General features: G+C 35.1%; 1 protein-coding gene across 1 annotated transcript in view; it reads left to right on the top strand.

Moving 5' to 3' along the window:
* LOC114608600 (UDP-glucuronosyltransferase 2B17-like) overlaps positions 1-9,540 on the top strand; it is a 109,711-nt gene that overhangs the window by 63,121 nt on the left and 37,050 nt on the right. The window lies entirely within an intron of this gene.

The raw sequence follows: 9,540 nt of genomic DNA, 5'->3' as shown, positions 1-9,540 counted from the left end.
AGTGCCATTTGGGAAAGTTCATTAGGAATCCCTTGATGCTCTTAAACCTGGATGTCTCAAACTTTCAAAAAATAGAAATACATTTTCCTATGATTTTTAAAAAATAATTGTGGCTCTGTGTGTTTTTTCAGGATGGGATCCCTTAACTTCTTTAAACAACTCAAAGCTCAACATCTAATCATTTAAAATGTCTTTGAAACTTTCTAAAGTCATTTTAATTTGTTTTTCCACTTATATGACTGCTGAGTTGTTTCATGTAACTAACATTCAATGTTAGATACTCTTCTAACTGACTTGCTGTTAGTACTAAGAGTCAGAGTAGATGGATGACACCAGAAGAACAAGTCCCTCTCAATCAACTATGCCAGAAGAAAGTGAGCTCACAGAGACTGAAGAAGCAAGCACAGGCAGGATCCAGGTCCACAGTAGGTCCTCCTGCATATATACCGTAGCCTATTAGCTTAGTTTTGTGGGATTCCTGACTGTGAGAACAAGTTGATCTCTGACTCCTGTGCTAGCTTTTGGTATTCTTTTCCTCTTATGGAGTTGCTGTGTCCACCATCTATATGATAATTTTGCTTCAACTTACTATATTTTCTTTAGTCATATTTGGTTGTTATCTTTTAAAAGCCTGATGTTTCTTCTAATGATAGACAGAAAGGCAGTAGATCAAGAAGGGGGAAGAGGAGAGAGAACTGAGAGGAGTAGATGAAGGGGAAACTATTATCAGGATACATTGTATAAAAATATATATATTTTTAATTAAAAAAATAAACACCTCAAAAAGGTTTGCTACTCTAACTCCATTTTGTTGACTTAGTAGTTATTAACATGTCTATGTTTGATTCTTTATAATGAGATTTATTTCTGGATACATGCCATTCATTATGTGTACTTCATTTCTAATTTTGTCAGATTGTTCAACAGTATTTTCCAGTAAAGCAAAATTGCCTAACATTTCTCAATTTTGAAATTCTTAGAGTTGTATTGGTAGTCTCTTGCTCTTTTAGAGGCAAATATTATCTTGTTATTTCATAAATTTTGCATCACTGTGTCATGATGTGTCCATAGGCCAACTGTATTGATTTTATGTGTAAAAGCGTGTGATCAGAGGAGGCTGGAATTCTTGGACCTCTAACATGGCCAGGATCATAGGTAAGGAGGCAGTGACAATGGCCTCAAACAGGGAGTAGCCAGGACCCCTGGGTACCCAGGAACTCACTCCTGGCCAGTGACCCAGGTTTCTTCCTATCTGTGCTGGTGCCCTGGGCAGTCCTTGAACACTAGCATTGTACTCAACCCCACAACACCCAGAGGAGGCTGGACTTCCAGGAGCTCTAATACGTCCAGGATTGTAGGTAAGGAGGCAGAAAAACTTGCCCCAAATAGGGAGTAACCAGGACACTAGAGGACCTAGGAAGTCACTCTTGGGCAGGAACACAGGTTCCTTCAATCTGCATTGGTGCCCTTAGCAGACCTTGAGTTCTGCACTCAACCCCACAAAACCAGAGGATGATAGACTCCAGCAGCTCTAATACACCCAGGAACATGGGATCACAGGATCACAGGATCTCAGGAGATTGGTCACACCAGGATATCAGGATCACAGAGGCATCCTGATTCCTAGGAGTTCTTACATCCAGGATCTCAGGATCACAGGATCACAGAGACAGCTGGAGTCTCAGGAGTTCTGACCCAACCAAGATAATATGAAAGACAGGCTTCAGTCAGATACAGTGAGGAAATACCCTATCACACCAGAAAAGCAAGACTCAGATTGGAAATCACTTCTCATCATGATGATAGAAGATTTTAAGAAGGACATAAATAACTCCCTCAAAGAAATACAGGAGAACACAGGTAAACAGGTAGAAGCCCTTAAAGAGGAAACACAAAAATACCTTAAAGAATTATAAGAAAACACAACCAAACAAATGAAGGAATTGAGCAAAACCATCAAGGACATAAAAATGGAAGTAGAAACAATAAAGAACTCACAAAGGGAGATTACCCTAGAGATAGAAAACCTAAGAAAGAGATCAAGAGTCATAGATGCAAGCATCACCAAAAGAATCCAAGAACTAAAAGAGAGAATCTCAGGTGCAGAAGATACCATAGAAAATACTGACACAATAGTCAAAGAAAATACAAAGTGTGAAAAGCTCCTAACCCCAAACATCCAGGAAATCCAGGACACAATGAGAAGACCAAACCTAAGGATAGTAGAAGATATAGAAGAGATATTGAAGAGTGTGAGGATTCACAACTTAAAAGGCTAGTAAATATCTTCAACAAAATTATAAAAGAAGCCTTCCCTATCCTAAAGAAAGAGATTCCTATGAATATGCAAGAAGTCTACAAAACTCCAAATCAACTAGACCAGAAAAGAAATTCCTCCCATTATATAATAATCAAAATGCTAGATGCACAAAACAAAGAAAGATTATTAAAAGCAGTAAGGGAAATGGGTCAAGTAAAGGCAGACCTATCAGAATTACACCAGACATCACATCAGATACTATAAAAGCCAGAAGATCCTGGACAGAAGTCATACAGACCCTAACAGAATATGAATGCCAGGCTAGTGTATCCAGAAAAACTATAAATTACCATAGATGGAGAAACCAAGGTATTCCATGACAAAACCAAGTTTACACAATATCTTTCCACAAATCCAGCCTGAAAAAGGATAAGAAAGGGAAAATGCCAATACAAGGAGGGAAATTATACGCTAGAAAAAGCAAGAAAGTAATCTTCTTCCAATAAACTCAAAAGAAGATAGCCATGCAGACATAATTCTCAGTTATTTTTGTTATTAGAGGTGAAAAACAAAATAACAGGAAGCAACAATCACTTTTTCTTAATATCTCTTAACATCAATGGACTCAATTCCCCAGTAAACAGACATAGACTAATGGACTTCATAAGTAAGCAGAACCCAGCATTTTGTTGCATACAGTAAATGCACCTCAGTGACAAAGACAGATACTATCTCAGAGAAAACGGCTGGAAAACAATTTTCCAAGCAGTTAGTCACAAGAAACAAGCTGGAGTAGCCATTTGAATATCAAATAAAATTGACTTTCAACCTAAAGTTATCAAAAAAGATGAGGAAATTTATACTCATCAAAGGAAAAAACAACCAAGAAGAAATCTCAATCCTGAACATGTATGCTCCAAACACAAGGGCACCCACATTCATAAAAGAAACTTTACTAAAGCTCAAAGCACACATTGCACCTCAAACAACAATATTGGGAGAGTTGAACACCTCACTCTCAGCAATGAACAGAACATGGAAACACAAACTTAACAGAGACACAGTGAAACTAAGAGAAGTTATGAATCAAGTGGATTTAACAGATATCTATAGAACATTTCATCCTAAAGCAAAACAATATACCTCCTTTTCGGCACCTCATGGTACCTTCTCCAAAATTGACCTTATAATTGGTCACAAAACAAGCCTCAACAGAAACAAGAAAACTGAAATAATCCATACATCCTATCAGATCACTACAGACTAAGACTAGTCTTCAATAACAACAAAAACAATGGAAAGCCCACATACACAGGCAAATTGAACAATGCTCTCCTCACTGATAACTGGGTCAAAGAAGAAATAAAGAAAGAAATTAAAGACTTTTTAGAATCTAATGGAAAAGAAGACACATTATACCAAAACATGTGGAACACAATGAAAGCAGTGCTAAGAGAAAAACTCATAACTCTAAGTGCCTACAAAAAACAAAACAAGCAAAAAAAAAACCCAAAAAAACCCAAAAAACACAAAAAAAAACCAAAAAAACAACAAAAAGCAACAACAACAACAGAAAACCAACTGGAGAGAGCACACACTAGAAGCTTAACAACACACCTGAAAGCTATAGAACAAAAAGAAGCAAATACACCTAAGAAACATAGATGGAAGGAAATAATCAAACTCAGGGCTGAAGTCAACCAAGTAGAAACAAAAGAACTATACAAAGAATCAACAAAACTAGGAGTTGGTTCTTTGAGAAAAAAACAACAAGATAGATAAACCCTTAGCCAGACTAACCAGAAGGCACAGAGACAGTATCCAAATTAATAAAAATTAGAACTGAAAAGGGAGACATAACAATGGAAACTGAGAAAATCAAAAAATCATCAGATCCTACTACAAAAGCTTATACTCACCAAAATTGGAAAATCTGGATGAAATGGACAATTTTCCAGACAGACACCAGTATCAAAGTTAAATCAGGATTAGATAAACCATTGATAAATTCCCATAACCCCTAAAGAAATAGCAGCATTCATTAGAAGTCTCTCCAACATAAGAGCCCAGGATCAGATGGTTTTAGAGGAGAATTCTATCAGACCTTCTAAGAAGACCTAATATGATTTCTCTTTAAACTATCCCATGTAATAGAAACAAAAGGAACACTACCCAATTTGTTCTATGTAGCCACAATTATGCTCATACCTAAACCACAAAAAGACCCAACAAAGAAAGAGAACTTCAGACCAATCGGCCTTATGAACATCAATGCAAAAATACTCAATAAAATTCTCACAAACCCAATCCAAGAACACATCAAAACAATCATCTACCATGATCAAGTAGGCTTTATCCCTGAAAATGGCTGGATAGTACACTATAAGGAAATCCATCAGTGTAATCTACCATATAAACAAACTCAAACACAAAAACCAAATGATCATGTCACTAGATACTTTGAAATCATTTGACAAAATTCAACAACCCTTCATGGTAAAAGTCTTGAAAAGATCAGGAATTCAAGGCCCATACCTAAACGTAGTAAAAGCAGTATACACCAAACCAGTAGCCAACATGAAACTAAATGGAAAGAAACTTGAGGCAATCTCACTAATATCAGGGACTAGAAAAAGCTGTCCAGTCTCCGTACCTATTCAATATAGTACTGGAAGTTCTAGCCAGAGCAATTAGGCAACAAATGGAGGTCAAAGGGATACAAATTGGAAAAGAAGAAGTCAAAAGTTCACATTTGCACATGATATGATAGTATACTTAAGTGACCCCAAAACTTCTACCAGAAAACGACTAAACTTGATAAACAACTTCAGCAAAGTGGCTGGATACAAAATTAACTCAAACAAATCTGTAGCCTTCCTCTATTCAAAGGTTAAACAGACTGAGAAAGAAATTAGGGAAATGACACCCTTCACAATAGTCATAAATAATATAAAATACCTTGGTGTGAATCTAAATAAGCAAGTTAAAGATCTGTACGACACGAACTTCAAATCAATGAACAAAGAAATCGAAGATCTCAGAAAATGGAAAGATCTCCCATGCTCATGGACTGGCAGGATTAATATAGTAAAATTGATCACCTTGCCAAAAGCAATCTACAGATTCAATGCAAACCCTGTCAAAATTCCAACTCAATTCTTCACAGAGTTAGAAAGAGCAATTTGCAAATTCATTTGGAATAACAAAAAACCCAGAATAGGGAAAATTATTCTCAACAGTAAAAGAACTTCTCAGATAATCATCATCCCCCCAGGTCTCAAGCTGTACTACAGAGCAATAGTGATAAAAACTGAATAGTATTTGTAGAGAGACAGGCAAGAAGATCAGTGGAATAGAAATGAAGATCCAGAAATGAACCCACACACCTATGGTCACTTGATCTTTGACAAAGGAGCTAAAACCATTCAGTGAAAAACGGACAGCGTTTTCACCAAATGGTGCTGGTTCGATGTTGTAAAGGAACACCATGGCCATAGCAACTCTTAAAAAAAAAAGTGCATCATTTAATTGGGCTAGCTTCCAGTTTCATAGGTTCAGTCCATTATCAACATGGCAGGAACCATAGCAGAGTCCAGGCACATACATAATGTTGGCAAAGAGACTGAGAGTTCTACATCTTAATCACAAAGCAGCTAGAAGACTGTTTCCATATTGGGCAGAGCTTGAGCATAGGATCTTAAAGCCCACCAGCACAGGGACACACTTCCTTTAACAAGGCCACACCAACTCTAACAAGTTCACATCTCTTAATACATATTCCAACCACAACAGAATCTTAGTGCACAAAGACCCTGAGAAGTAGATGAATAGAAGAACCTCGACACCAAGAAATATTGTGTCTACTGTTTTTGAAATCATCAATGCTGCTATGTGCCCATGAAGATTGTGGATATTGACATGTGAGTTACCTGAATCTTCTTGGTGGTCTTGATTTCGTGAAGCTACAAACTTTCAAACAACTCTAGGATGCGTCATCTAGAAAAAAATCGTTGTGCTAAAACAATTATTTAATATAACATATAATTTCGCATTATACTTACCAAGTACTTTGCCAAAACAAAATTTTATGTCATAGATATATTTTATTGCACAATTTGAAAGGGTGGTATCCATAATGACTTGCAAGGTCTGTATGAGATTACGTGATGAAAACACGTGGAAGGGACACCCTCACCATGGAAAAATGATAAGTTAATCCTTTCTGGAAATTTTCTCACAGTTATACTCAAATATTAATTTCAATAGAGCCTTTAGCAGTCAAGTTAGCAATTAAGAAACAACCAAATTATGAAAAAGAACAATAAAAGAAAATCAACAAAAGATATATATAAAACAAGAAATAAAAAAATGAATTAAGTAGGATATATTTAATTATAAACAACAAACTTGACTGTTAACAGGGCGAATTCCTTTCTTAAAATACACACAATGCCTATGTCAAGCAAAACTCCATACATGAGATGCTACCTATGAGAAAATATGTAAAGAAACACTTGCATTGAAAATTGGAAAAATGAATTTTATATAGAAATAACTACAAGTGTACTGTAGTATATACACTTACAAGTGTCAAAGCTAGAATTAAGTCATAGAATAGAAAATGTGACCTTTAAGGTAACTATATATTTACAAAATGTTGGTCAAACATTTACAAATGTTGGTCAGTTGGTCAAACTGAAGTAAAAATGGTAATAATACACATTCAATCATATTCAACAAACCCTGGATATAAAAAGAGACTAATATAATTGTTAGTATCCTAATATTTGTGGCAGAAGTTTTGATCACACTGCAAACTCTGAGATTGTGTTTTTTACTGGAAAAACCTGTCTCCAGTTATGGTATGGCTCAGTTCTAATAAACAACTTTAATCCAAGAGTTTTCCATGTATTATAAACAAGATGAAATAAAGTAAACCATAGGTCAAGAACCAGAGCAAGCAACCAGTTACAGGGAGTGAACATAGGAAAAAAATGAGAGAAGAAAATGTAAGAGAGGAAGTCGAGCTCCAGCTTCTGGCTTCTAAGACTTTACTGGTAAAACTGAATATTTGAGATTTTGTAAAAGAAAACAACAAATTATATTTCTTTAACTTTGATCAAACAGGGACCCAAAGCAACTTGGGGAGGGAAAGATATAATGGATTTACACATTCTGATCATAGTTGACAATAGGCTTTTCCATCCACACCACAGTTCACAAATAATGACTTGGATACTGAATTACTTACAAATAAATTCCTAGGCCATAAGCTTGGGCTTGTTCCTGACTAACTCATAACTTATATAACCTGTTTGTTCTAGTCTATGTGTGCCACAGGGTTGGTTACCTCGCCTCAGTTTCATATGTCTGTCTCCTCTGAGTCAGGGTTAAAATCTTCCTGCCCCTAACACTTTCCCAGAATTACTATTTCTGCCTGCTGGCAGGGAGATATACTACTTTTCCATCCCACATGAACTCCTCATTGGCGCTCAGCTTTTTTTGACAGGTGATGCTTCCACACAGTACATGAGAAATTTTCTCTGTACTGAAGACACCATACCCATAGAGTAGTGCATCTCTCAACCCCATCAGAGAAAATTCTTCCAGGAGATGAGGAAAAAGATACCAACATTCTTCTGGGAATTAGTTCTAAGAAACTGTTTAATAAACAAAACCAGAGAAGAAGAAGAAGAATAGGAAATAAGAATAGAAAGAATAATGAAAAATTATAATAATAGAAAGTAATAGAAATAATGAGTATTCCATTTTATATGTAATATAATTAAATGAGTAATGTTTGTGAAAGAGTAAATAAAAGGATAGATCCAATAAGTATGGAACAGAATTAGATTTCCTTCTTTCTTGAGTATAACTGTCTTGTAATGTTATCAATATGCCTTAACTATTCCAGAGGTTGCCTGCAAACCAAGTAGAAGGAATCCTTCTTCATACTTTACAAAAATGTCTTTGTATCCTTGAATTATATGTTAAAAGTTTCTTCAGTTTAACAGCTTTATTGAACATCACTATTTTGTGAACAGTTTTAATGTTGTTTCCTCAATTTCTCCTTCTTCCTAATGTGCACCATAGCGTTTATTTATTGAAATAGATTGATTTTTTAACATATCATCTTATCAGACATATAATTCTTGATTAATTATTACCACTTTATCTCATATTGATTAACATCATTTCTTTTCCACTTATGCTGAGTCACTTTCAACATAACTTATGAGTTTAACTTAAATAATTGAGCAAATGAAAATTACTCTTCCTGTACCTAAAAGAAAGCAATGTTAATATAAAAACTTCAAGAAAATATAGACATAAAATATATTATAAATGTTATTTATATATAATATAAAAATATTAAAATTTAAACATGTATGGAGCACACCCTTAGAAAGGTAGTCAATTATATTATTAGACATTTGTTACTTCAGCTGATGATGTATTTTCTCATACACTGAAATTACAATGGTAAGTATCTATCATAATTATTGCACATAGTAACTATCTTTTCTGTTTCCAGTTTGCCAAATATATTTGCAGGATGATAATATTTAAAGAAATCTAGTGGGCCCAAGAATGTTGACTCTTCTGCCCATTTATCTAACCACTATAGAAAGAGAATTCAGCTTACTAATAGTTCTCATTCACATCTGGTTATCAGGTGAATGACCACTGAGCTGGCTGCAGACCAAGGTCCAGCTCTCAACTCACCTTTGTCAGAATTACTTTGTTCTCTTGCTCAACTATCTTATTTCCAACTCCAAGCCTCTACATATGGTTACCTTAACAGGGGTCAGTAACCAGAGAGCACAGTTGCAGCCATTGTCAATATTTGGGATGCAAACAAATGAAAAATTTGAGAACATTTTATTTGCTCTACCAGTTTTAGTTTTCTCTGTTTCAAAATTTGCTTTGCTAAATCTCAAATGAAGACCCTGACAACATTGCTCAGAATCCAAATAGTTCATACTTATCTTTATGACCATGGGACCTTGAAGTGTGTAAAATATTACGCATTCAAAATAAATAATGTAGGTAGGAACCTATTAGTATGCCTGTAAACTTGTCATGAATACCTAATATAGTCAACATATGTGTCAAATCAGAAAACTATTAGTTGTAGAATGTGTTCATGAAGTAGTTGGCTAAATTTCATGTGTTGTTTTCAAAACTAAATTCATGATTCTCTAAGCTTTGTCTCAAGGGTACTTGAATATTCCTACCTTTAAGCCATATATTTAAATTAAACATTCCTGAGATATTAA

This window comes from Grammomys surdaster, unplaced genomic scaffold, assembly GCF_004785775.1.
Source record: "Grammomys surdaster isolate TR1022 unplaced genomic scaffold, NIH_TR_1.0 125928, whole genome shotgun sequence".
Classification (NCBI taxonomy): domain Eukaryota; kingdom Metazoa; phylum Chordata; class Mammalia; order Rodentia; family Muridae; genus Grammomys; species Grammomys surdaster.
Note: the sequence above shows the minus strand (reverse complement) of the source record. Positions and strands in the feature narration are given on the sequence as shown.